The sequence below is a fragment of the Fukomys damarensis genome, unplaced genomic scaffold, assembly GCF_012274545.1.
Source record: "Fukomys damarensis isolate Sample0158 unplaced genomic scaffold, DMR_v1.0_HiC HiC_scaffold_32, whole genome shotgun sequence".
NCBI lineage: Eukaryota > Metazoa > Chordata > Mammalia > Rodentia > Bathyergidae > Fukomys > Fukomys damarensis.
The window spans coordinates 5,676,817-5,701,831 of NW_022900944.1; the positions used below are offsets into that span (position 1 = coordinate 5,676,817).

Genomic DNA, 25,015 nt, shown 5'->3' on the forward strand with positions numbered 1-25,015 from the left:
GTCACTGAATGCCAGGATAGAATGTAGAATGTGACAAAACAATTGAATGGAATTATAAAGGCAAAATCCAACCCCCCTAAATGGAGTGGGAAAGTATTGCCCTCTGTGGCTTTAGAAATGCTTAGTGGCTGCAAAGACGAAGGAAGGAAGGAAGGAGGAAAGGAAGGAAGGAAGGAAGGAAGGAAGGGAAGGAAGGAAGGAAGGAAGGAAGGAGGGAGGGAGGGAAGGAAGGAAGGAAGGAGGGAATGAAGGAAGGAGGGAAGGAAGCCAGGCTGTGTATAAACAATAAAGTCTGGTTGGTAATCTTTTTTCTTGTCGGAGTCTGTATTAACAGTTCTGATTGCACTATTCTTGTTTATGGGGATATAATTATTCATTAAATGGGTGATGGATGCCAGACTTCTCACACATATGCAAGGATAAGAGAGGATCTATGTGGTAATAGATTAGAGTTGGAGACATATGTATAAAATCCCTTTTAACTTAGTGCAGATGGCTAACTATGGAAATATTTATAGATATGTGAGTATGCACAGGCTAATATATGCACACATATTTCCTTGATCTGGATCTGATCAGGCCTTGAAATAGTGGCACCAGTAGCTCCTGGATATGGGTTTCTAATAGACTTCTACCACCAAAGGAACAAGGTGTCCTTGGAAAATCGGTTGAATCTAGGACTGAGTCAGGGTCCTACACAAGACGGCATCTTGCAGTGTAGAAGAGAAGGAAGAGCTCTCAAAGAAACAAATAAAACAAAGGAAAATAAAGCAAAAAGTCTTAAGACCCACATTGTATGTTGTCTCTAATATGTGGAATTTCAAAAGGAGAATAAGCAAGAGGGAGACATTAGAGGAGAGGGAAGGTGTGGGAGAGGTAAGGAAAGGGGAAGAGGGTGTAAGGGAAGGGAATGAGATGATGGATACAAACAAAAAATACTATATGCACAGAAATATCCCTAAAATGGGAAACTTTGGGGGGAAGGTGGTAATGGGGTAACAGAGTCTGAAAATAAACAAAGCATATGGTACTCAAGCACAAATCTGCCAGGACAAAACTCATTAACCTGTACAAGCAACAAAGAGTGAAAAAATGTAAAAGACAAAAAGTTAATTTTTCTAAACAACCAGAATAATAGAATAATGGGATTGTGTCAAAGAGACAGTAAGCCACCTGAATGATCAAACTTGGAAAAATATGAGAACCAAAATAAGTGAACTAATGTCAGACTATAACTCAAAATATAAAGCAAATGCCAATGAGTTCATGCCAATATAAACAAATGATGAATTATAAGTAAATAGATATGCAAATGATTTGTGCAGATACTCTACCCTCAGTCAGGTCACACCCACATGATTCCTACCTCCCCCCTCCTTCAGTGTGGGCTTGGGATGGTGACTTCCTTCAAAAGAATAAAGTGTAAAGAAGGTAAACCCTTCAGGATAAGCCCTATCGAGTATTACCTTAGCCAGGTGATGGAAGCTATCACAGCCCTAATTCATATTGCTAGTGTGCAACCTTAACATGGAGTCAAGAAAAAAAAGCAAAACAATACATAATCTAGTCCAATCATGAGGAAAACAAGTAAGAGACACTATATGAAAAACTGATCCATACCCCTCAAAACTTTCAGTGTCATCAAAAGTAGTGTCTGAAAAGTTGTCATAGCCAGGAGGACCCTAGGAGATATGACAATTAAATGCAGTGTACAACCCTAGGTTGAAACAAAAGAAGGACATTGGATTAAAACTAAGGAATCCAGAATAAAAGCAAAATATAATTAAGATAATGTAACAATAATGGCTTATTCATTAAAACAAGTGTACCATAGTAATGATAATGTTAATAAGATAAAATTAGCTATGAGAACTTTTTGGACTGTCTATCAAAAATTCTGGAAGTCTGAAATAAAACTTGCTAAACATAAATGATAAATTTATATAAAACTCATACATGATGTGACTGGCATTGTTATAATTCCAACTGTATAACTCAGTAATTTATTTTGCTCCACGCTCGTACACCAAAGGTTTCCCTTCCTTTTAATGGTAATTTTATGCCCCTTCCCATCAATGAACAAAAATGTTTTGTTCTTAATCAAAAGTTAGAAGTTTTTGGTTCCTTTACATTAGATATTTTATATAGGATTCACTGGCCTCATGATGTGACTTAATGTACTTTATCGGTAACAGAAAGCAGCAGTGTTTAAGTACAAGGTGCGATCAAAGTATGTGGTGAATATATAAATTAAAATACTTAATTCAGTAAAAGACACTTGGCGACTGAGCCTCCTCAGAGCACTCCCCCCACTTTCCCCATCATTCTTGCCATTTTCTGAAACAGCTCTGGAGTTCCTCCTTCATGTGTGTCTCTCTGAGGTCTGATCAAGCCCACAGTGAGTGCTGCTGTTGAGGGGCACTTAGAGGGAAGGCAGGCTCGGGAAAACACAGTGTATCGTAATTCACCGTATTCACTAGATCTAGTACCATGTGACTTCTGGCTCTTCCCCAAACTCGAAATGACCAGGAACCATAAGCGACCAGGACACGGAGTCAGCCACCACAGCCCACCTGGGGACGGTCGCAAAAAGACTCCCACAACTGCTTCAGAATGTGTCAAGAATAATGTGGAACATGTGCTAAAAGCAAGGGGTGTATCTTGAGGGGGATCGATAGACATGTGCTTTTACTGTAATAACTTTACAAAATTAAACATTCACTGTATCACAACTCAGACAACAGCATTGAGCAGATCCAGTTTTTCACACTTTGAGAGCAGTAGATCCCAGTGACTTCCCCCAACTTCTAGAACTTTCTACGTCATTGTCACTGTTGAATTGTCTCCTCGCTTCTATCATCACTGCTTTCCAAGTTGGTTTCTGTGTGTCCAGCTCAGGTCTCAGGTGCACCCATTTTGGACTCAGTCTCTCTAAAGTGGCAAGTATGCAATGTTTTATGTTTCATCCAAGTTTTAGAATTAAGACATCACCACACATACAACACCTTGAACATTTACCTTGTACAGTCTAAGTGACGTCTCTGTTCTTCCTCAAAGCATTTTACATTATCCCAGTTCATGCAAATAGGTTTCTATCTTAATTCATTCTCTCTCGACTTCACCTTCTCAGGACCAGTTACCCACTGTGGTACGAAGCCCTGCTCTTTGACTATATTCACCATCAAGCCATCTTTTCCCCCTTCATTTACCAGTGCTTTCCCAAGCAATTTATCATTGACACAGGAGAGAGACTGTTCAGCATATATCCATAAGCAAGCTCTTTCCCAAATCTTGTGCCATCTCAAATTTAAAATATAAAGGCCATAATTAAAGCTCAACTCTTTTTATTTATTATCATATCCAGGCATGTCCTTACCAGAATTTAAACTTAAGGAAAATTTTCAAGACATTTTTCTTCCCATATATTTGTTCTAGCAGATTCAGTTAGGCTGCATAAAGTGAAAATTTAGCATTTAAAAAATTCTTTTTGCCAACTCCACATGATGGATGGCATCATTATGTAGTATAAACATATACTAATATAATGACAATTTTAAAAATAGAAATTTAGTATTTATTTAAGATGCTATATGTCATTCAATATACCATGTTGGTGCCAGAAATGAGTTAATAATTTTGAGTTAAGTGCCTTGCTTTTAAAGATTCCAAATAGGTAGAGAGGAATATACAAATATAATTATGTATAGTTATAAATATTTTAGATAAATAGAACTAACAGTATAAATTAATAATAGGATAAAATAGCATTTAATAAATGCCAGCACTACTGTGGCTTTGAGGATAGGAAAGAAAAGCTAAAACAAGGTGGTATATTTATCAGTGCATAATAACTGTACTAAAAGTGTTCAATGTATTTTAATGACATGTTGGAGCCTCTTCCCTGTTTATTGAATATTTCTGTCACTACCTTGTAGGCATAGATATCTTGTTCTCTGGGAACACCACCCCATTATTTTAAGAAGAATTTTCATAGACCTTGCTGAAGTTCTCTATCAGCATAAATCTACCAAATCTTTTAGAAATAAAATTTAATTTTCACCTTTTTTTTGTCATGCTCAGATCTGTTAAAAATTCAAAATTACTTGTGTGATAATACTTACTTAGCATTTTTTTTCTCAGCCTGAAGACAACCCAGATGATATGTTTAATTCATCGCTAAATTCAGAACCAAAACCTAGAGTAGGTAACATTTAAAATAATTATTACACTCTTGACTTCTGAGGCGGAGGCCCATAGCTGTGGGTCAGGCGGGCCGCGGTACAGGCAATGGCTTTGCAGAGCTGAGGGCGTGGATTCTGCCTGCCCTGGAGTCGCTTGGGCCTGAGGCAGGGTGAGTTGGTCACCGGTTGGCACTGTTCATATGGAAGTTAGCTCTGTCTTCCTTTCCTGGGCCAAAAGCATAAACTCAATATGTGTGATCAGTTATTTACTCATATGACTATCACAAAAATATACAAATGCTGAAAATCCTAATGATACTAACAATTAGTATTATTTCCAAAAAATAAACCATGGAAATACCTCGCTTAATACATATGAAGTGAACATGATTTAGAATTATTCTTTTTTTTTTTTTTTTTTGAGACTGGGTCTTGCTACATAACTCAGGCTGGCCTTGAACTTAGCATGACCCTCCTACCTCAGCCTCCTGAGTACTTGGGTCACAAATGTTTACCACTGACCTCAACTTGTTCACATTATATGATTTCAAATGTAATAAAAATGTACAGAAAAACACCAGAATATTTCAATAATATGATCTGCATAGATAGTTGCATTATGTCTAGCATATTTCACTTCTTTTTTGTTTTCTACATGCTTCTCTTTTCCTCTTTGTAAGAAAAAGGATACCATTTTCAATTAATTGATGACTGGTGTGAGACACAGCCTTTCAACATACTTAGCTCTAAATACGTTAATGGAAATACTGTTTTCCCTGATGCTCTGCAAACCTCCATTCCCAGCAATCAGAAGGCTGAGACAGGAGGACTCCCAGGTTAGAGGCTATCCTCGTCTACATAATAGGTGATACCGTTTGCTCCATGTGCCATTTTGAATTAAAAAAAAAAAAGCTTTCTACCCTCTAATTGAACCCCTTCATTCTTGCTTCTGTCTTCTAATTTCCTAGCTTCATGTGCTTCAGCTTCTCCACCATGTTTATGTGGCTATCCTGTCCTCAGTTCTCCTGGTTTTTCTCAAGTGCTCATGTTGTCCCATTGCCAAGTATTGGTTATCTCCAGAACTTTATAGTTTTTCCCTTCACCTTCTCTGTAGGCGGGCCATCCAAGGTTGCTGTTTTCAGTATGGCCCATGTCCTCAAGGCTAGAATTTGTGTGTATCTTCTAAATCTCTCCTACATACCAATATTTTAAATTCAAGTATATAATAGATATACCCAAGTTGATATATGCTAGTTTTCTCAAACAGGAAATGACTGAGCAACTTCTTAACTCTTAAGTCTTAAAGTCTTAACGCTTTTCTCCAGCCCAAACTATCTTTTGTTAGTGTCCTCCAGCTTCATAATTGAGGCTTCATATACCCCAGCTTCAGATATTGATTTATTCAATGTTTCTAAAGTCATTCTTGATTTATCTCTACCTCATGGTCTTCCCATTCTGTTTTAAATTTGGCTCTTCATGTGCCGGCTCCTTTCAGTATTCAGTTGTCAATCTTAGCATCACCTTCTCAACCTCCTTCATTGTTCACAGAAAGTACTGTTGTTACCTAATCTGCTCTTTACAGATCACCCTATTTATTCCAGAATATTTTTCTCCCTTGAGTTAACTTATTGTTATTTGGTGCATAAAACAAAGGCAGTGATTTTTTTTTTCTGTCTTGTTTACTCCACCTCTGAAAGGGACATATAAATTATGAAATATTCAATATATATTTGATGAGTGACTGAAAAGTTAGACAGCTAACCTGTTGATTCAAAGCCAAGGTCCAGGTAAAATGCTGTATGAATCTGCAAAAGGTAGTGATGCCTTAGTTCACTCAGGTGGCTATAATAAAACACCATAAACAGGATAGCTTATAAGCAGCAGAAATTGATTTCTCATAGTTCTGAGTCTGGAAAGTTCAAGGCCATGTGTTCAGCTGTGTGTTCGAATGGTGGAAAAGGCACTGAAGCTCTTTCAGCCTCCTTTGAAAGGTCATGGACCCTATTTATGAGGACCCTGACAACCTCCTACTATTACACAGAGTACGTTATGTTTGGAAAAAACCCAAATATCCAGAACACAGCATGTGTGCTCATGCCCAGGAATGGTTGTATAAACTCTCCGGGATTCAGAAGACAGCTTCTATGAATTTGGTCCTCACACCTTGAACTACTTAGGTTCAAGAACGGAAACAGAACAGTATGGGACAGGGCCAAGCACCTGGATCGGAGTCTGAGAAATCAGATTCCCTATTTTACCACTTGCTCACTGTGGTCCCCTGAATGAGGGTTTCTACTCACTTGACTGCTGTATTTTTTGACATTGCTTAGGGAAATAATCCCTTCAAACAACCCAGTTTGTCCCAAAAGTTAGCCCAACGTAACCTATGGTTATGTGACAGATGGGGCCCAAGAGGAGAGGCTGGGATTCACCTTCTACTTGGCAGGGGATCAGTGTACTGGGGATTACAATGCCACTTTGTTCTTACTTCGTTTCTGATTATATAAAACATTTCTAGTTTTATTGATTTTTGCAACATGTAACATTCTTCCCTAAGTAATTTGCATTATTACATGCCTTTTCATATTCAAGTTTCTTCTCATCTATTGATGATTAGTAGTAAAACAGAAGTAAAGGTTATAAAATGTGATATGTTCATAGGAATGCAATAGAAACATACAGAGAAAACGGTATTTCCATTAATGTATTTAGAGCTAAGTATGTTGAAAGGCTGTGTCTCACACCAGTCATCAATTAATTGAAAATGGTATCCTTTTTCTTACAAAGAGGAAAAGAGAAGCATGTAGAAAATAAAAAAGAAGTGAAATATGCAACTATCTATGCAGATCATATTATTGAAATATTCTGGTGTTTTTCTGTACATTTTTATTACATTTGAAATCATATAATGTGAACAAGCTAAGGTCAGTGGTAAACATTTGTGACCCAAGTACTCAAGAGGCTGAGGCAGGAGGGTCATGCTGAGTTCAAGGCCAGCCTGGGCTACACAGTGACTTCAAGGCCAGCCTGAGTTACGCAGCAAGAAAGACCTAGTCTCAAAAAAAAAAAAAAAAAAAAAAAAAGAACAATTCTATATCATTTTCACTTAATATATATTAAGTGAGATATTTCCATGGTTTATTTTTTGGAAATAATACTAATTGTTAGTATCATTAGGTTTTTCAGCATTTGTATATTTTTGTGACAGTCATATGAGTAAATTACTCATCACACCTATTGAGTTTATGCTTTTGGCCCAGGAAAGGAAGACAGAGCTAACTTCCATAAGAACAGTGCCATCCGGTAACCAACTCACCCTGCCTCAAGCCCAAGCGACTCCAGGGCAGGTGCAGCCCCATCCGTTGGTGTGGCGGGCAGAAGGGCGTCTGTGAAGGAGAGAACTGAACACTCTTCTAAAAGAGAGCCGAGAACATGAGTCACACCTCAGAGGAAAGTAGAGGACTGCGGAACCTGCCAGAGCAGTAGGGCTGGAGAGAATCTGACTTGGGCCCGCAAGCCCAGCGGGGTTAAGTGCCTTAGTCCTTTTGTCATTGCTGTCATTGACTGCGAAGGACTAGGTCAATTATAAGGAAAAGGGGTTGATTCAACTCACAGGTCACATTTTTTTTTTTTTTTTTTTTTTTTTTTTTTTTTTTTACTAGGGATCGAACTCCGGTTCTTGGGATTGCGAAGCAGGCGGAGGAATCACTGAGCTAAATCCCTGCTCCCCTCACAGGTCACATTTTTCGATGTTGAAAAGTAGAGACGATAAAATACATATGAGAAAACAATCTAGCAGAAATCTTCTTAATACCTGAACTATTTTCTATGGGTCATTTTTAACACTAAGATGAAATCTTGTATTTATATTTTGAGGCATTTGAAGGTGTCAGACTATTTTACTCTATTTTTATCTTAATTTAAAGTGATCATGGAGAAAACTGAGTATTCACATAAGAATATATTGATTTCTTAATGGCTTCTCTATTAGATTCACAGAATTATTGACCTCTTTTAAAACTTGATTTCAGGCCTAATATTAGTATAAGATGTCAGATAGCATTAGCTAAGAAAAAAAGAAGCACAGAATGAACAGATTTATACTGTTAGCTGAAGTGAATAGGCAATTACATCAATTTTTTTATTTCATGAGGAAAATAGAAAGGTATTATCTACAGTAAAAGGAAGTAAGAATGTATTATTTTTCACAAATAAATGAATCAAAGGGCTCTTTTTATTCCTATGAAATCTATAGCAAGAGAAGTATCAAATATTTTATATTTATATTTAAATATTTATATTTTTAAAATTTTAAGAAATTTCCAAAATGGATACATTTTGAGGATATACTCCTAAGTGAAATAAATAAGTCACACTTGTGTAAATACTGAATAGTTTCTCTGGTGTGAAAAATTATAATAGAAGGTGTAGGGAGTGGGAAGGGTAGGAGAAAGGGAATAAGGGAAAAGAAAAAATATATGAGAAAATGAAAAAAATGGAAATAAAGTGTTTGTAAATTGGGAGGGGAGGAGAAGGTGAAGGGAAGGAATGGACAAGGGGATAAAATGAGAACCAAGACCTGTCATGTAGAGGTACAAGATCCCAGTAATGAATGTAACTGTTCTGTGTACCTAGAATGTATCAATAAACTTAATAAAAAGAAAAAAAAAGAAGTTTCCACATATGAAATTTTTCATGTGTAATCTTTAATTGTACTGCTCACATCTGCATCACATATATTAAACTTTAACTATGAATTCTGTAGTATGAATTTGGAAGAATGTTTAAAATAATTTTCTAGCTTTCCTGGAATAAGTTGTCTAATATTAGCATATGTAAGAAAAATAATGACCAGGCCATGACAAATGGCTATTCTGAGTTAGTTTCTCATCTTCACGTGTGACTCTGGTGACCCACATTTTGGCATTTCCAATATCTGCAGCTCTGAGTTTTCTTTGTTTTGCCTGTAGATCTCTCACACGATCACTCTCACAGGAAGGCCAAAAATACATGAGAGACCTGGCACCTGGGAACCATGTAAAGTGTTGTATTCCTGCACTTTAAAAAGTTAAGAAAATTTCAGTTGAATTTGTATATGAACTTTCCAAATTCCTGAGATAGCTCAATTTTAAATATCAAACTATCAGCCTACTTTATACGTTGTCCATGCTCGAAGGTTGGAATCAAAGCCCTGTATCAGGAGTTTGAATTCCACATCACCCTGTCAAATGGTTGTTGCCTTCAACTATAAAAGTGCTTGCAGTCTTGGTTGTGCCATGCCCGAGTTTAAGTGACTTTTCATCCATTCAATGAGAAGGAGCCTTCTGTTGGAAGGAGATTGTATTGTCCCAAGGCAAATCAGTAAGGTCACTTTGGGGGCTGTCAGTTTGGGAAAGAGTCCCTTCCAGTTCATCCTCTCATTGGCATCTCTTATGAAAAATCTATCCCCTGTGATTGCTTGCTTTTTCTCTGAGCATGTGTGTATGTATTGTGTATATGTACTGGAAGCTGTTTGATTTTCAAATGATAGCTATAATTAAATTGGACTATTAAGGAAATATCTTACTTTAAATGAAATGCATTGAAATCCACTTTGAATTAAGTAGAAATTTCTTGAAAATGATTGATTTCAAAGATTTTATGTTGTGATGAAAGCAATACATTTTTCTTAATAAGTTTGGAGTAAGTCATTAATAAAATGCCTTTTTCTTCACATTAGGCTATTCTTTCTGAGGAAAAATAGCTCATATTGTTATGACGTCAATTTGCATCAAGACAACATCTATTATGCTTGATTCCTCATTGCAATGAGTTTTTAAATACTGACATAGTTGTTTAGAAATCAATGGTTCTGTGTATGTGGATGCAAAAAGACTTGTAAATTCTTAAGTGTAAGGTTATTCAGATATGAAGTGACACTGAAGTCAAAAGTACAGCAGTTGTTGGAGATTCATTAGGAACCATAATTTACCAGTACTGATGGCTCTTTAAATATAGCCTATTTGTATGTAGGCAGTTTTGATTAAAATGTAATTTTAACAAGCAGCCATACGATGTGGTCATCATACATGCATTTATAAGACATTCAAGGGAAACAAAATCTCCATCTCATTCCCAGATGTCCTTGCTGTTCCTCAAAGACAGATTATTCTTCTAAGCTAGCAAGACTTCTTTAAATGAACATTAGAATTAAATGTTCCTCGCAATAAAAGTGCTACTTTCAGCTTTCAATGTAGGGTTTTGTCCTTGAAGTGTTGGCCTGGGTTATTAAATCATAACCAAGCTTAAGAGTGAGGAAAACAGTTCATGGCATTACTGAGCTCCCCCTCTGTTGTTTTTGTCATGTTTGATTGCTACAAATAAATGTGTTATTCATAAAATCATTTTATTACACAAACAAAAACTGGTATGATCCTTGGTGACTTACCATTCGTAGATTTGAACTGTTTGGCTGCTGGCTTTGTGACAAAGTACTTATTGTTACATTTGTGATGAGATGTCAGAATCTCCTTTAGCAATCATGTGAAATTTTGGCTTTTGTTTCTCAAGCTGACAAGTAATTCCGATCACTGGATTTTAATGTTATGTGCAAAATTACATTGTATCTTAACTTGCTTAAACCTGCAAAGCCTGCATTTCCAAATGCATTCTGAATTATTGGGAATTAAAAACTCAGCATATCTTCTTTTGGGAATTTCCACTCCACCCATAACAGAGAATATAGCTTTGGTTTTTAGCATTATTTTCAGAAGTGAAATATCCTTATTTAGTCATATAGAACATACAGGAGAGATTTTTTTCATTTATTGGTTTTATTTAATAACAGACTGGTGTCCTCAGTTTGCACTATTGCTATTCCTTTTCTGCCACATTATTTAATATATAGCTTGGAAAATCGTAAGAATTCCAGTTATTTTCACTAAATATATCATTTGATGTTTAATTTCAAGCAAAGTATATGTCATGAAATCAACAAAGCATCACCTACTCACTCTTTTCCTGGGTACACTGGCATTTAAACAGCACAAGCAATCAAGAACAGTCAGACTCTGTGATTGCTTTCCACATCAGTTTATGTATACTTCAAACTCTCACTTTTTAAAGTATGTTTTATCCTTAGCCATTTCACTGCTGTCTTCTGTTCTTCTATTTACCACGTTCCTAAGAGCTTTGAACTGTGTCAATCCATCCCAGGAAACAACAAAACGATTTCACTTCACAATGCCATCTGTTTATCAAAGCCTGGGAGTATTGTTTTTGTTTCCATTGGTCTACCCCTGCTTCACAGATATCTGAATATGTTTTGCTGTTACAGATGAGTACCTGCACAGAGAGTGATGTTTTCACACACCATAAAAGTCATTTTGCTAGCAAGTGTCATTGATTTACTCCTAGCAATATAGGATTCCTTGATTAAGAGTTTGACAAATCCCCATTGAAGCTGCATAATAAATCAATCTTTTACTGGAAAAGCCCGAGAGGGGGTAAGTGAAGATGCTGTACAGTAATACCTGGGGGAGAGTTACTAACCTCTGTTCTCTGGTGATCAATCACCTTGGCTGGGCCGTGCTGACAATGTCTGGGGGGTCATCTGGTTAATGAGACAGCACTGGAAAGGTCCTTCCCAGGATTGCACTGTACCAGTTAGGAATTAACACCCATATTAGACACTAAGAACCATGTGCTGCTTTTAAAAAGAAAATTCTATGGAACACATCCAGAGCAGATTGATTATTATAAATGGATTGTGTAAAAGCAATTAAGGAAAATTTGCAATTGCTATTCGGGTTCCTCCACGATGAATTAAAACAAATTGATATAAAGTTTGTTTTTCTCCTCTAGAATCTTTCTTGAATATGCATTTTTTATTGTACCACAGGATAGAAAAATAATAAGAGCGATTATGTATTTTTTAAAGTGGATCAGTACCAGAAATATTAATGTTTGGGAATATAGGTATTATTTCCTACATCATGGTGCTATCCAGAACATAGCTATTTGGGAATTATCATCTCAGGAGTATCTACAATTCATAAATAAGAAAAGTGAACATAAAAATTTAAAAAACTCATCTTGTACAGTTCTTTCTCTTTTTTTCAGGACTCTTCATTATGATTAGCAGCCCCAAAGAAAAATTGAACGTAGCTCCTTTTTTCTGAGGAAATAAAAGTGGAGAAGGCATTGTGCCCAGTACACATTCAGATTTTGTGTTTAATCTCTGGCAAATACAGCTGATTATCTCACAATTTCTCAGATATAAAAATAATGGGCAGCAATTATCTAATGTTCAGCTACCAGAGATTAAACATGCAAGATCTGGTTTTTTAAAAGTTTGTTTTCATCACACAAATTTTAAATGATTCAAGTATTCAGGGTTGGTTATTCTAAAAAGACAGTAGGAAAAATTTACATTTTTTTCAGTGAGCCATACTGAGTTTATTTGTATTCTCAACTATGAAGGACAGACAATTGGAGAGGGGAAATTTGAGTTTTTCATTGTATACCTAGCTAACATTTATAACTCATACAATACTATTTACAATTTATTATGATGATTATTTACAAAACTTAGTCATACAGTGAGTGAGCTACATACTGAGGTTTGGTGATGTCTGCCCTTCCTTCTCCTACTCCCGCTGCCCCTTCCCCTCTTTTTTATCCTGTCCCCTTTTAAGCCCTAATAGTCCCTTCTCTCTCTTCTACTTTTGGCTCTTTGAGGCATCTTCTTTTTAAGTTTCCATACATGAGAGAAAATGTGCACTACTTGTCATTTGGGTCTGGCTTATTTCAACTGCTATCTTCCAAACACCATTTTTACCTGATATCATCTGTTTATCTGAGACAGGTAGGTATAAGTACATGTTCTATATGAATCTATATTTTTAGATAAGTGATAGCCTATGCAAAATTTGAGCAACAATAGACTTTTATAGCTTTTAATGTATAAGTTTGATGTTATTGTCTGGTTGCCTAGTTTTCTTTCTTCTCAAAGGACTTAGATGCCAGTCTAATTAAGTTATTTCTTGTACTGTATGTATCTGCTTATAAATCTAACTGTCCTCTCATAATTTATTTGAAAGTATCAACTTTATTGTATGCATTTAAAAAAATAGATTTGTAATAATCTTAATCCATATATGATAGTATTTAGTTCATATTAAAATGACATAAAATATAACAATTCATGGTCCTGGAAAAATTTACTGTTTTCAAAATAATTTTAAAGGTGCTTTTTTGTATGGTTTAGGGTCAGTGTCCCCTGAAGTCTCATGCTTTTGCACATTCACCTTCTGAGGAGTCAGCGCTGCTTGGAGAGGAACTGGTGGGGGCGCTCACCTGAATGGGCTCCTCCCTCTCTGCTCCCCGGCTGCCCTTACCGGAGCACCTTTCCTCTTCCAGGCCCTCCACTGTGCGTTTCTGCCTTGCAGCCAGCTGACCATGAAATGAAACCTAGTCAAAATAAACCTCTCTGACTTTAACTAGTGGTGTTGGGGATCTTGTCCCGGCGGAGGGAAAGTGACCAATGGCCAGTGGTGCCTCGGTTCGCGAACTTATTTCAGTCCAGATTCTGGGGATTCTCATACTTTCGTGTTGGTCACCTGATGTGGCGTTCACAAATGGGAGCAAAATTGTGCCTAATGCTATTGTTTGAGAACTGAACGAATAGAAGTGTTGGTGATCTGAGGGTTTACTGTACTTGTGTCAATGACATTGTTTACTTATAACCTAAGTGTCACTAATGAACCTTCTTTTGTCCAAGCTCGATAAGCTTCTCACAGGCACATTTTGAAAGTTAGTTATTTATTTGTCGATAGAGTGAATTGTATTTATTGACCTTGCTGTTTTTTATGTGCTTACTTAAAAAATCTGTGCACATTGTTTCACCCAAAACTGATTTACTAATCTTGTGCTCCCTGAACTGTTTTTTTTTTCCAAAAATTATTTGCACCAATATCTATTGCACAGTGTCTTCTGCGCGATGATCTTGCCACCCACACATTAGTGGCAGACTGCAACATGTCTGGCCTTCTCTGCTCGCTTATTGTTGACAGAATGCAGTGAAAGTCATGCTGCACACATTCCAAGATAGACCAGCAGAAGACTTGCGCTTCCTTTTCCCTAGGTCCCTTCTCACTTTACCTTCTGGACATTCTCTTTTTGGACAATCCCTGGAACCCAGCTACCATGCTTTGAGTAACCTAGTCATGTGGAAGTATACAATTTCTTACTTTGTGCATCTCTAAGAAATTCCTGAGGTTGGGTAATTTGTAAAGAAAAAGAAATTTATTTGTCACTGTTCTGGAGACTGGGAGTCCAAGACTAAAGCATCGACAGGTGCACTATCTGGGGACCATCCTGCCTTATCCTCCAAGGTGGTGTCTTGCTGCATCTTCCAGAGACAAAGAAAGCTGTGCCCTCACATGGCAGAGGGAATGGAAGAGCACAAAGGAGCTGAACTCTCTCAGTTTTAATCCTTTCTCAGGGCCTCCTCTCATCACCTGAACGCTCCTCCAAGGGCCCTACCTCACTATACCATTGCATGGAGAATAAGTTTCCAGCACATGGGTACTGAAGGTACAGTCAGACAGTAGCTTGTGGGGTTTGCAGTTGTCAGCTGAGCTGACCTCTTTGTTATGCCCGCACAGGGCCCAGGTCTCAATGAGGAAGCCTCTCACCTTACTGGCCCCCAGTTACCTGGTGTTTCTAGCCTTTTCAGTCTTTCCAGGTAAAGTCCCCACCCTCTTGGAGCAGAAATGAACCAGTGCACTGAATCTTGCAGGAGCTGTGAGCACAGAATCAATTCTTCTGTTACAGCATTAAGTTTAGTTGGTTTGTTACACATCATCAAAGAACTAGAATTCTTGCTCAGCAAATAAATAACCTGTAGTTTCAGATATACGTATGTAAAATTTAATTTAATATTTATTATTATTATAATTAATGTGTTAAAATTAAATTTCATGTATGAAAAATAAAATGTCAGTTAAATAATACTGCAAAATACTTGTAGAATGATACCAAGAAGTGGCAAACACCCTGCCACATAATCAGAATCATATTAAACAAAATAAATCATACTTAAATGAACTGATTTTCTTGTAAAGAGATTCAGGTTCATTCTTTGTGATAAAAACTACTAATATATAATATGAGCTCAAGTAATTTAAATCTTTAAATCTTCATAAATGATTGAAGTAATAAGCAGTGTGTTGTTATATTCCAAATAGTGACTTTAAATGTAAATGGGCTGTTTTGATTTTCTATATTTACTGTATTGCGCATTTGCCTAGCTACATAATGATCAAAGTACCAAATGAATTACTGAAATTTCTCCAAGAAAGAAAGAAAATTTTTCTTGCACCATGCTTCAGCTGCATTTCCTTTAATTCAGAAAAGGTTGGAGTAACTTTTATTTTAAAATGTGGATATTATGCATTGATTATGATACTTCTGATGCTATCATTTTTTTATTCCAAATACATATAAATCTTGGCAGAGAGCAGTAACTATACTAAGCAACACAGTGCAGCTTAATCGTCGAGCATCTTTCCCAACCTTTACTTAACACTTTTGATTAGCAGGTACATGTTGTAGCCCTACTGTCCTACGATACTGTACTTTTACAGCTTTGTTTTTGTAGAGGAGGAGATAGAGGAACCCTTTTCCTCAGCTTACGGACATGGCACATATTGGAGCTGGGATTTAAATCACGCATCTGACTGCGGAGGTAAAGTTCTTAAACTCCATACTGTTCAGAGAGATAGAAACAGCTTTGAAGTCAGGTGCAACTTCATGGTCCTCCCACTTAAAATGAATTAAGAGAATTTGCAGGTTCTTTTGAAACCATTGGAGCTTTAATGCTATTTTATACCATAAATTTCAACAGTCAAACTGATTTGTGGTTAAAATATATTGAAGCCAGTAGGTACATGTTTATATAAAAGATATTTAAACACAGAGGGTATCTTTTATGTTTATGACGAGTAAATCTTATTCAAAATAGTGAAGAATAGAGTAGATATTACATCTGCAAAGGACAAAGAAACTCAGGACACAGATGACACCAGCCCAGCTTCTATGGGAGGGACAGCTGTGCTTCGAAAACATAGATCTTTGGTCCATGTAACGCCATAACCTGCCTGGCGAGCAGCCATTCAAAGCTGTGAGTGAATGCACCTGAACTCCTTTCTGGCTTCCCCTGTGTGCCCTTCCCCCTCCTCCTCACAGCTCCAACAATTGCTGCTTTTTCAACATGGGAAATTTTGATGAAAGGGTTTAAAACAATTGCAGTCTCTTACGAGGACTTCTCTACATCTTTTCATTGACAATGCTAACAGCAGTTCTTTACAGTTATGTCTTTAATAGACAGTATAAATGCTATATTAAAATGTCCATTTTTGCTATTAATTTTTTTAAACCTTAATTTGCAGCTATTCCTGGAACTTTAGAGAAAAGGAAATGACTAATATCATTAAAGCAAAGACCTATCTTAAAACTAATTAAATGCAACCAAAGTATGAATACCATTATTATCGTCATTCCATCTGTTTGAAGATTTTAAAAAATTTATTTGATGATTACATATTGTTCTCTTTATATATCTCTTAGCCCTCCCTAAAGTTCTTCATCTTATTCTGTCCTCCTTCTACACCTCTAACCCTCAATTTAGCAAAAATCTCTCTTAGAAGTAAAGAAAAGTCAGTAAGACTTGACTAAATTATTTGAGTAATGCTTTCATTTCTAGAAGTTGGAACTGACCCCTGAATTTATTAACTATCTCAAACCTCCAGAAATAACATGTCTAGCTAGCAGTGTAGGATTTGATTCAAGCTTAGTTAAGTAATTGCTTACTCCTTTATTTCTGATCTTCCTTTCCTTTTCTGTTGAGTGCTCATGAGAGATGAAATCATTTAACTTTAATTTTCTTCAAGATTTCTATAATCTGGTGTGATATTCTTGGAGTACCACCTACATGTACTTCAATTATAAATAACTTAAATTTCTCTCTCTCTCTCTCTCTTTCTCTCTCTCTCTCTCTTTACCTTTTTCTTTCATTTTTGACCACTCATGTGTCCCTTTAACATTGTTGTTTTGATCTGGTGTGTACTAAAACAGTAAAGGGTTTGCTGAGTATTTGAGGATGATGATGGCACCATGTCAGGGACAATAATGAAAAGACTTAAATGTTTGTCAGCAGAGGCAGTGTGAGGGGAGATAGATTATGACAAATATGGCCATCTCTGACTTTGACTCCAGAGCACTCTATCTGCCCTGGAAAGGTACCTAGAAGATGAGATTTATGGTTCAGGGGAGAGTTGGAAAAGGACAGAAAGAGATGTATTTGAGAAAACACTGAGCTGAGATGTCACCTTCCTTAACTTTTTGATCTTTTAAGATGAGACCAGTAGACACAGCCCCAGAAATAGAGTGTCTTAGTATTTTGTATAAGGTAATAATGGTATTTCTATGGCTTTGAGGGGAAAAAGCACTGTTCTCAAGTGTTAAAAGTATAAGAATAGTGGTTTATTTCAGCTTTAGAATTATTAGCTGTACTAAAGTTTTAAATGATAGTTTCAAATTTAGTTTTAACTTTTTCCAAAAGGTATTTTCAGAAATTGAGGCTGAAACAGCTGTATAATTCAAAGTCTAAATGTAAATAGTTGAAGAACAACATAAGGTCATATAATAGTAATGGGAAGACAAACGCACTGAAACGAATAGCATTTTGTCCCTCATTTGTATTAAATGACAACAAAATTTGGCTGTAAATTCCTTAAATGTCAAAGCAGAACAAGAAATATAACTAATACAGCATTTTTGTTTCTAAAGTACATACTGTTTTTTGGCTGATGGGACAGGGACACAGTTTTTCCCATGGAGAAGAGCACTCTGAGGACATCTGTGATGACAGGAAGAACTTCCCTGTGATAAAACACAGACAAAGTTCAAAGTACAGCTCAGTGAACCTCAGTGGTGGTCTTTTGTGTATTGCTATTGCAATGAATTTCTCAAATTGTGCTGCTAGCTTTGATTCATTTCAGGCTTCTTAATGTTACCACTTTGTCATACTTTTAGAAATTTGCATTGGTGGAGACCAAAGAGTTCTAAGTGCTGACTCTGTATTGGTTGGTGAGTATGAGGTACGATTGTTCAGACATGTCTTCTGCTTTGGACCCGGTGCTATTGATTTACCTGTTTCTGTCTGTCTCACTTCTGTTTCTTGACCTATGTTGTCTGACCTACAGTCACTTGAGTATGTGTTGAGCCATATTTCTAGTGTAGGTCCCTGTTTCAAATCTGCTTCTGATCTTCGTGGTCCCAGAGTCATAGCTTATGCCTGTAGCCAGCTGCATTTGTGCAAAATCCTGACACTTCTTAATTTCTCTGACATTTGATGATTGCCGAGGTTCAGAAACAGAGAAAAGGAAGTAGAAAAATTTATGTTAAACTGGGTACAGGAGGCAGGTGGAGCTGACCCAACTGTAGTTAACCTAGGAGCCTAAAGGAAGGTGAAAATGTCATGCTAAATTCATATTGATTTCTTCAGAATGAGAATTAGCCCTATTCATATTATAGCACCTCTAAGGGGTGCAGGTAAATTTTCATTCAACTCATATATCTTCTAGAAGTAATTTGAATTCTTCTTGTTTTTAATGAAATTTAGTTGAATCGTGTGAGCTCTTCCAGCTAAATAATGATATATGGTGATAATAAGATATTACTTATAAAGATGAACAACAATAGAAATAAAAGACAACAACAGCAACAAAAAGCCCATACAATGAGGAAGAGATATTAAATATATCTGACAATCCAAATAGTTTTGAAAATAATGATAAAGCAAACCAACTGGCATGACTGATATGAAGAGGCCAGAAGCACATTTTCCAGTTGTGCTAAATTTCCAATTCTTCCAAAGCTATATTTCCTCTGCACGATATTTCACAACACAGAGTAATAACCACTATATGACCACGGTCCGTGATATTTCATTTAAACATTAGTGGAATCTCCTTGTGGGGCATAAGAAGTACATGCACAGTGGGGAACTGGCATGTACACACGTGTATACTTATCTCCTCTTGACGCTCTTTATTTCTCTTTCCCTCTTCCAGTCCCATCTCCCCCCTACCCAACCCCCTTCCGGTCTTCTGATTATCTTTCATTGCCTGTGTCCACTGCACAATGATCAAGTCAGTGTATTTAGGAGCTTTTTCATCACAGTCATCATTTAGTTGTGAAAACATTCCAATGTTTTGTTCTAGATATTCTGTAATATTTATTACCATTTTATGACCTGCAGCCACCTTGCTGTGCAGCAGAATTTGGATTTAATCCTTCTAGACTACGAACTGTAACTTGGTAGCTATTGACTTGTCTCAGTTCTCCCTTTTGTAGGGCAGAAATGATATAACATTGCTTTTATTTACATTCTATACTGCTGCTCCTATAAGTCTTAAAAGAATAGATTTGTGCTTATCTCCTCCCCACATATAAAAAGTTCTTTTCATACTAGTTGATCAATGAGTATTTGCTGAATGAATTTCTACATTTTTCTTCTCTTACTTTTCTTTAGGATTTCAATAGCCTGTAGTAGGTGATACACTCAGTAAAACTTCCCCTTTACCACTTTTCCAAAGTGATCATTTAAAAATATATACTGGACTATGTCTTATTATTAACAAATTATTTTCAATGCATATCTGTTATTCACAGAATAAAGCCTGAATTTCTTTGCATAACATAGCACATCATTCAAGATTTAATTCTTTCCATATCTTTAATCTTGTCTTCACACTCTTTGCCCTTGAATTTATACTGCAGTCCCACATAAATGCAGTTCTGTGATATGATTTTAAACTTCAATTCTTTTATATATTGTGTTATTCTAAAAGGTCTTCTGTATTTGTCAAACTACTATTTATTCTTTATATCTGCCTTCAAACATTGACTCTCATATGTAGTTTTTAATTATTTGAGATTTTAAAAAAATTTTGAAGTCTTCACTCCCACCAACAATGGAGAAGGGTTCCTTTTTCCCCACAGCGTATGTTTATAGCAGCACAGTTTGTAATAGCTAAAACTTGGAAACAGCACATTTGCCCATCAGTTGGAGACTGGATAGAGAAGATGTGGTTTTTCTATAAAATGGAATACTATTCAGCCATAAATAATGAGAAATTAGATTTATTCATAGAAAAATGGATACATTTTGAGGATATACTCCTAAGTGAAATGTTACACATGTGTAAATAATAGTTTCTCTGGTGTGAAAAACTATAATAGTACACAAGATCCCAATGAGATAATTAATAGTGTGAAATAGGAAGAAAAGGGCTAAAGGTGTAGGGAAAGTGGGAAGGGTAGGGGAAAGGGAATAAGGGAAAAGAAAAACAATATGAGAAAATGAAAAAATGGAAATAAAGTGTTTGTAAATGGGGAGGGGGGTGAAGGGAGGTCATGGGGAAAAAATGAGAATCAAGACCTGTCATGTAAAGGTACAAGATCGCAATAATGAATGTAACTGTTGTATACCTAAAATGTAGCAATAAACTCAATTTAAAAATTTTTTTGAAGTCTAGATCTGGCTTTTAATATTTTGCACTGCAATACTGCTTTTCTTTAGGTCTGTTATCCTAAAAAGTATTTAATATCATTAGATCAGAAGGATCTTTAATTTGTTTTTAAATCTTAGATTTTAAACAAATATATACGATGGATTTTATACTTGTTTCCTCCTGTTCATTATTTGTAATTCTTCCTGACATATCTGCTAATATACAGTACAGTATGGTGTACTTGGATTAAATAACCAGTTGACAGGTTTGTGCTTTGACAGCCTTGCTCCTCCCTTTTATCACCTATAGAACATAGAAACTGTTCCTCTCTAGGGTGATGTGGGCAGTATTATCCAATTTCCAAACCCACTGGAGATTCTGTGTCACCTTAATCTACCTCAGTGCTTGCAATTATACGTAAGCCCACTGAACTTACCATATGTCCCTAATATTCTGACATCCAAAGCCTGCTCCTCTGGAGCCACTGCTCTTCCCACAGCTCCATAGTTTCTAGAGATAGTGAAGGATGGTCTTGAAGTGCACCTTTCATATTCAAAATAACAAATCCAGACTGGCCTCCTTCTGGGCCTACCCTTATTCTCCAGCCCTATGGGCAACATCAACACCCCAGGCCCTACTGACTGAAATCACTTACATTAGTTAGCTTACACCCACTTATCCAGCTTACTGTGCTTTGCCTATTCTTTCTCATGAAAATCACAGGAAAGTTCTTGTCCACTTTTCTCTTTATTAGTCTGTAATATCCATAAGTCTGTATCTCATCACTCCATTGTGACACACAGACACGGGGATGCGGGGAGAGACCCCTGACTGCAAGTGCTTTTTATTTGGAGTTGCATTTCCTCTCTATCTACTTCCCTGATGACAAATAAACCCTTGACCACTGTCACCAACACCATCCTATATCCTCTCCTTTGGTATGTCTCATATTTCTAGCTAACTTCACCTAAAATAAAGGTCATTTGATGTATTTAAGCACCACTATTTGCTAGGGATTGTCTTAATTTCAGATGTCAAAAAATAATCAGACATATTTAAAATAAGAATGAAGATGTATTTCCTTGAGCTGTAGGGAAAAGAAATGAAACATGATGCACAGTGGGGGGTAAGGGGCCAGGCATTTCTGAAACACCAGCAGCTGTGTGGGAGCGAGAGGAACAGGAAGCGCAACGGGTGTGAGAGCCACAGACATCTGACAGGAGGAGCTGAGAAGCAGGAGGGACTAGAGTCAGTCGAGTTTCCCTTCTTACACCAACCCCTCCCACTGTTATTGTCTTCTGGGGTGTTTGCAGCTGCTGGGGAAAAATCCATGTGGTCCCTCTCAGACCTACACACAGGAATAAGGTTGTAGACCTAGCAAAAACCAAAACCAGAACAGAGCCCAAGGTTAAATATGTGTATCAGATAAAGAAGAAATACTTCTTTTGACATAAGTATGTTTTAAATATTGCATAGGGCACAATTATACCAAAATATGTATGTATACATATGCATGACAATATGCATATGTATTTGTATGTGTAAACACGTATCTTGATGAAAGTATATATCCATTATCTAGACATATACAAATAAACATGTGCACATGTGTGAGTACATGTACATACTTAAAATACATATGTGAAAGAGAAAAATATGAGAAAATGAAAACATGGAAATAAAGTGTTTGTAAATGGGGAGGTGAGGAGGGGGTGAAGGGAGGGCAGGGACAAGGGGAAAAAATGAGAACCAAGACCTGTCATGTAAAGGTACAAGACCCCAATGATGAATGTAACTGTACTGTATACCTAAAATGTACCAATAAACTCAATAAAAAGAAAAAAATTATTAAAAATACATATGTGACCACTAATACTCTGATTAATCTGTTAAATTTAAATTGCAGATGAATAATGAATGCTTTATAAGTTTAAAAATATTTCAAATTTTATGGGGGATCTATTTATACTAAAAGTAATCCCCTATTTCTTTGAAATTAAGATTTAACCAGAGTCCTGCATTTCTTCTGTGAGCATCTCACTGGAAGGACTGGTTGTTCCCTGCTGGCTGAGGAGTGGGACGGATGTCCACTGACTGCTGGGCAAGGAGTTTGCTCTGAGCCTCCAACAAAAACACAGACAGGGTACAATTATCCCCTTCTACCTCTCCTCAAGGGTTGTATGATGAGAAATCGTACATGAAGTCTAACTTTGTGCATACCTTTTTTGCATATTTCCAAAGCAAGTGAACAGTTCATCTTTTTTTCTCTAGTTCCTCATTTCTAAATATCAAAGTGACTGAATGTGGGGGGAAAAGAAACAGAAAGGGCAGAAACTCTTCAGAGGGTCTCTGATTATATCCTAACACTTGGGTCTTTCATCCATGCCTCAGATAGGCAGAGCAAAAGGATTACCCAGGCCATCCAAAAGGCTTCCAGGCATTATTCCTTCCCTATTACTGATAAATGATTTTAGAAGTCACAACGGAGGGCTGGGGATTTAGCTCAGTGGTTCTGCCACCTGCCTCACAAGCACAAGGACCTGAGTTCAAAAAAAAAAAAAAAAAAAAAAAAAAAAAAAAAAAAAGAAGAAGAAGTCACAATAGAATTCAGGGCTAATTTATTTGTCTTTAATCTATTACCCTACAATCAAATATAGCACCCAACAGTGAGCACAGGGAGTATTTATCCAGAATTGCTAGAAAAAGTTAGCCAACACCCCTTGCCTTTGGTAAAGATGCAAATGTAAATGAGTTAAGAAGCTGATGGTGAAAAAGAGGGAAAGCTTCAGAGATGCCCTCATTGGGAGTCTCGGGATGGGAAGAGCCCAAGTGCACTCAGTGGCTCAGGAGAGGCTCTGCTTTCTCTGACTGTACAGGTGGAATCAGTCAGAAATACAGCAAAAAAAAAAAAAAAAAAAAAAAAAAAAAAAAAACTTGCATTCATTGGTCAAGTTCTGGCGTTCTGAGCCAATCACTGTGGAAGCTCTTTGGTTTTTTGGGGCTGGTTGTTGTGGAATTTGAGGGATTGCAATTCTACTGCATACATGGTTTGATCGTTATCCACTTTTTTCAACTTTCAATATAAACATCTTATGAATAAAATTAGAAAATTCAACTGAACTTACTTGTAGTATTTTATAAAACATCACTTTCTATAATGATAATGATCATTATATTAGATTTGTATTCTGGATATATTGAAAACACTGAAAAATCTGGAAATAGTAAGTTTGGAACATTTTGTATTCTGTAGAGAATATGTCACATAAGATATGTATTAGCACATAAGACACTGTTATTTATGTAGGTTAAAAATATGTGATTTCTATTTCCAAGTGCTAATTAGAATTTATTATAGAAGATTGTATATATTAAAAATTCCGTGATAGCTCATATATTTACCTTAGAGTCTTTGTGATAATTTCTTTCCTTTTATATTACTTCAGCCTGATATTTTGTTTAGTGAAGATATCAAATTTTCAGAAGTAAGATATTCATGATTTTGTAGTCATGGTAATCATATGGAATGACTAGCACAGAGCAATTGTTTTAAAAGAGAATAAATCAATAAAGATAAGGAAAAGTTTTTTTACATCACATTAATGCTTTTAAAAATCAGAACATCTTCAAATGAGTGGATTGTTTGAAACTCCTTTACTGTAGAGAAGTGATTCATAAACAAATAAAGTTTTTGTAAATTTAAGAGAATTAGTGAAGCCCAATGTTATGGTGCCTGACATTCCGGCACTCTGGGAGGCTGAGGCATAGGTATCACAACTTTGAGTTAAGCCTGGGCAATTTAGTAACTAAACAGTATCCCATGTCAAAAGAAAAAAATAAAAATGGAGTGGAGATATAACTCAGTGTGAAATCCCTGGTTCATTCCACAGTATCACACACACACACACACACACACACACACACACAACACACACACTCACACAATGTTAGTTTACTTTCTACTAAGCTCAAGAACTACTTGCAGAATCACTCTCTCAAGATCTACAGGTGGCTTGCTTTCTGTAAGATACTAATATGAAGCCATCCCAGTTACTGCCTGCTTAACAATTTCCACGTGATCACCAGTAGTGTTTGGTGATGTTGACTGTAGGTCCATTGTTATATAAACAATAGACTAACAAAATCATTCTACAATGAGCCAATGGCATTGCTCAGTATTATATCCAATTGCCCTTGTTACACAGTCCACTTTCACACATTTAGGCAAACTGGGTATGGTGAGGCCTATATATATATATATATATACATACATAT

At 36.5% G+C, this 25,015-nt stretch overlaps 1 long non-coding RNA gene across 1 annotated transcript in view; it reads right to left on the reverse strand.

Annotated features, from left to right (window-relative positions):
• Positions 1-7,538: 7,538 nt before the first annotated feature.
• LOC104852005 overlaps positions 7,539-25,015 on the reverse strand; it is a 27,914-nt gene continuing 10,437 nt past the window's right edge. Inside the window, exons 3-5 of the long non-coding RNA XR_777360.1 lie at positions 18,019-18,104; positions 11,712-11,816; positions 7,539-7,594 (exon numbers count right to left, since the gene is read on the reverse strand). This is a non-coding gene — a long non-coding RNA (uncharacterized LOC104852005). The remainder of the gene's footprint in view (positions 7,595-11,711; positions 11,817-18,018; positions 18,105-25,015) is intronic.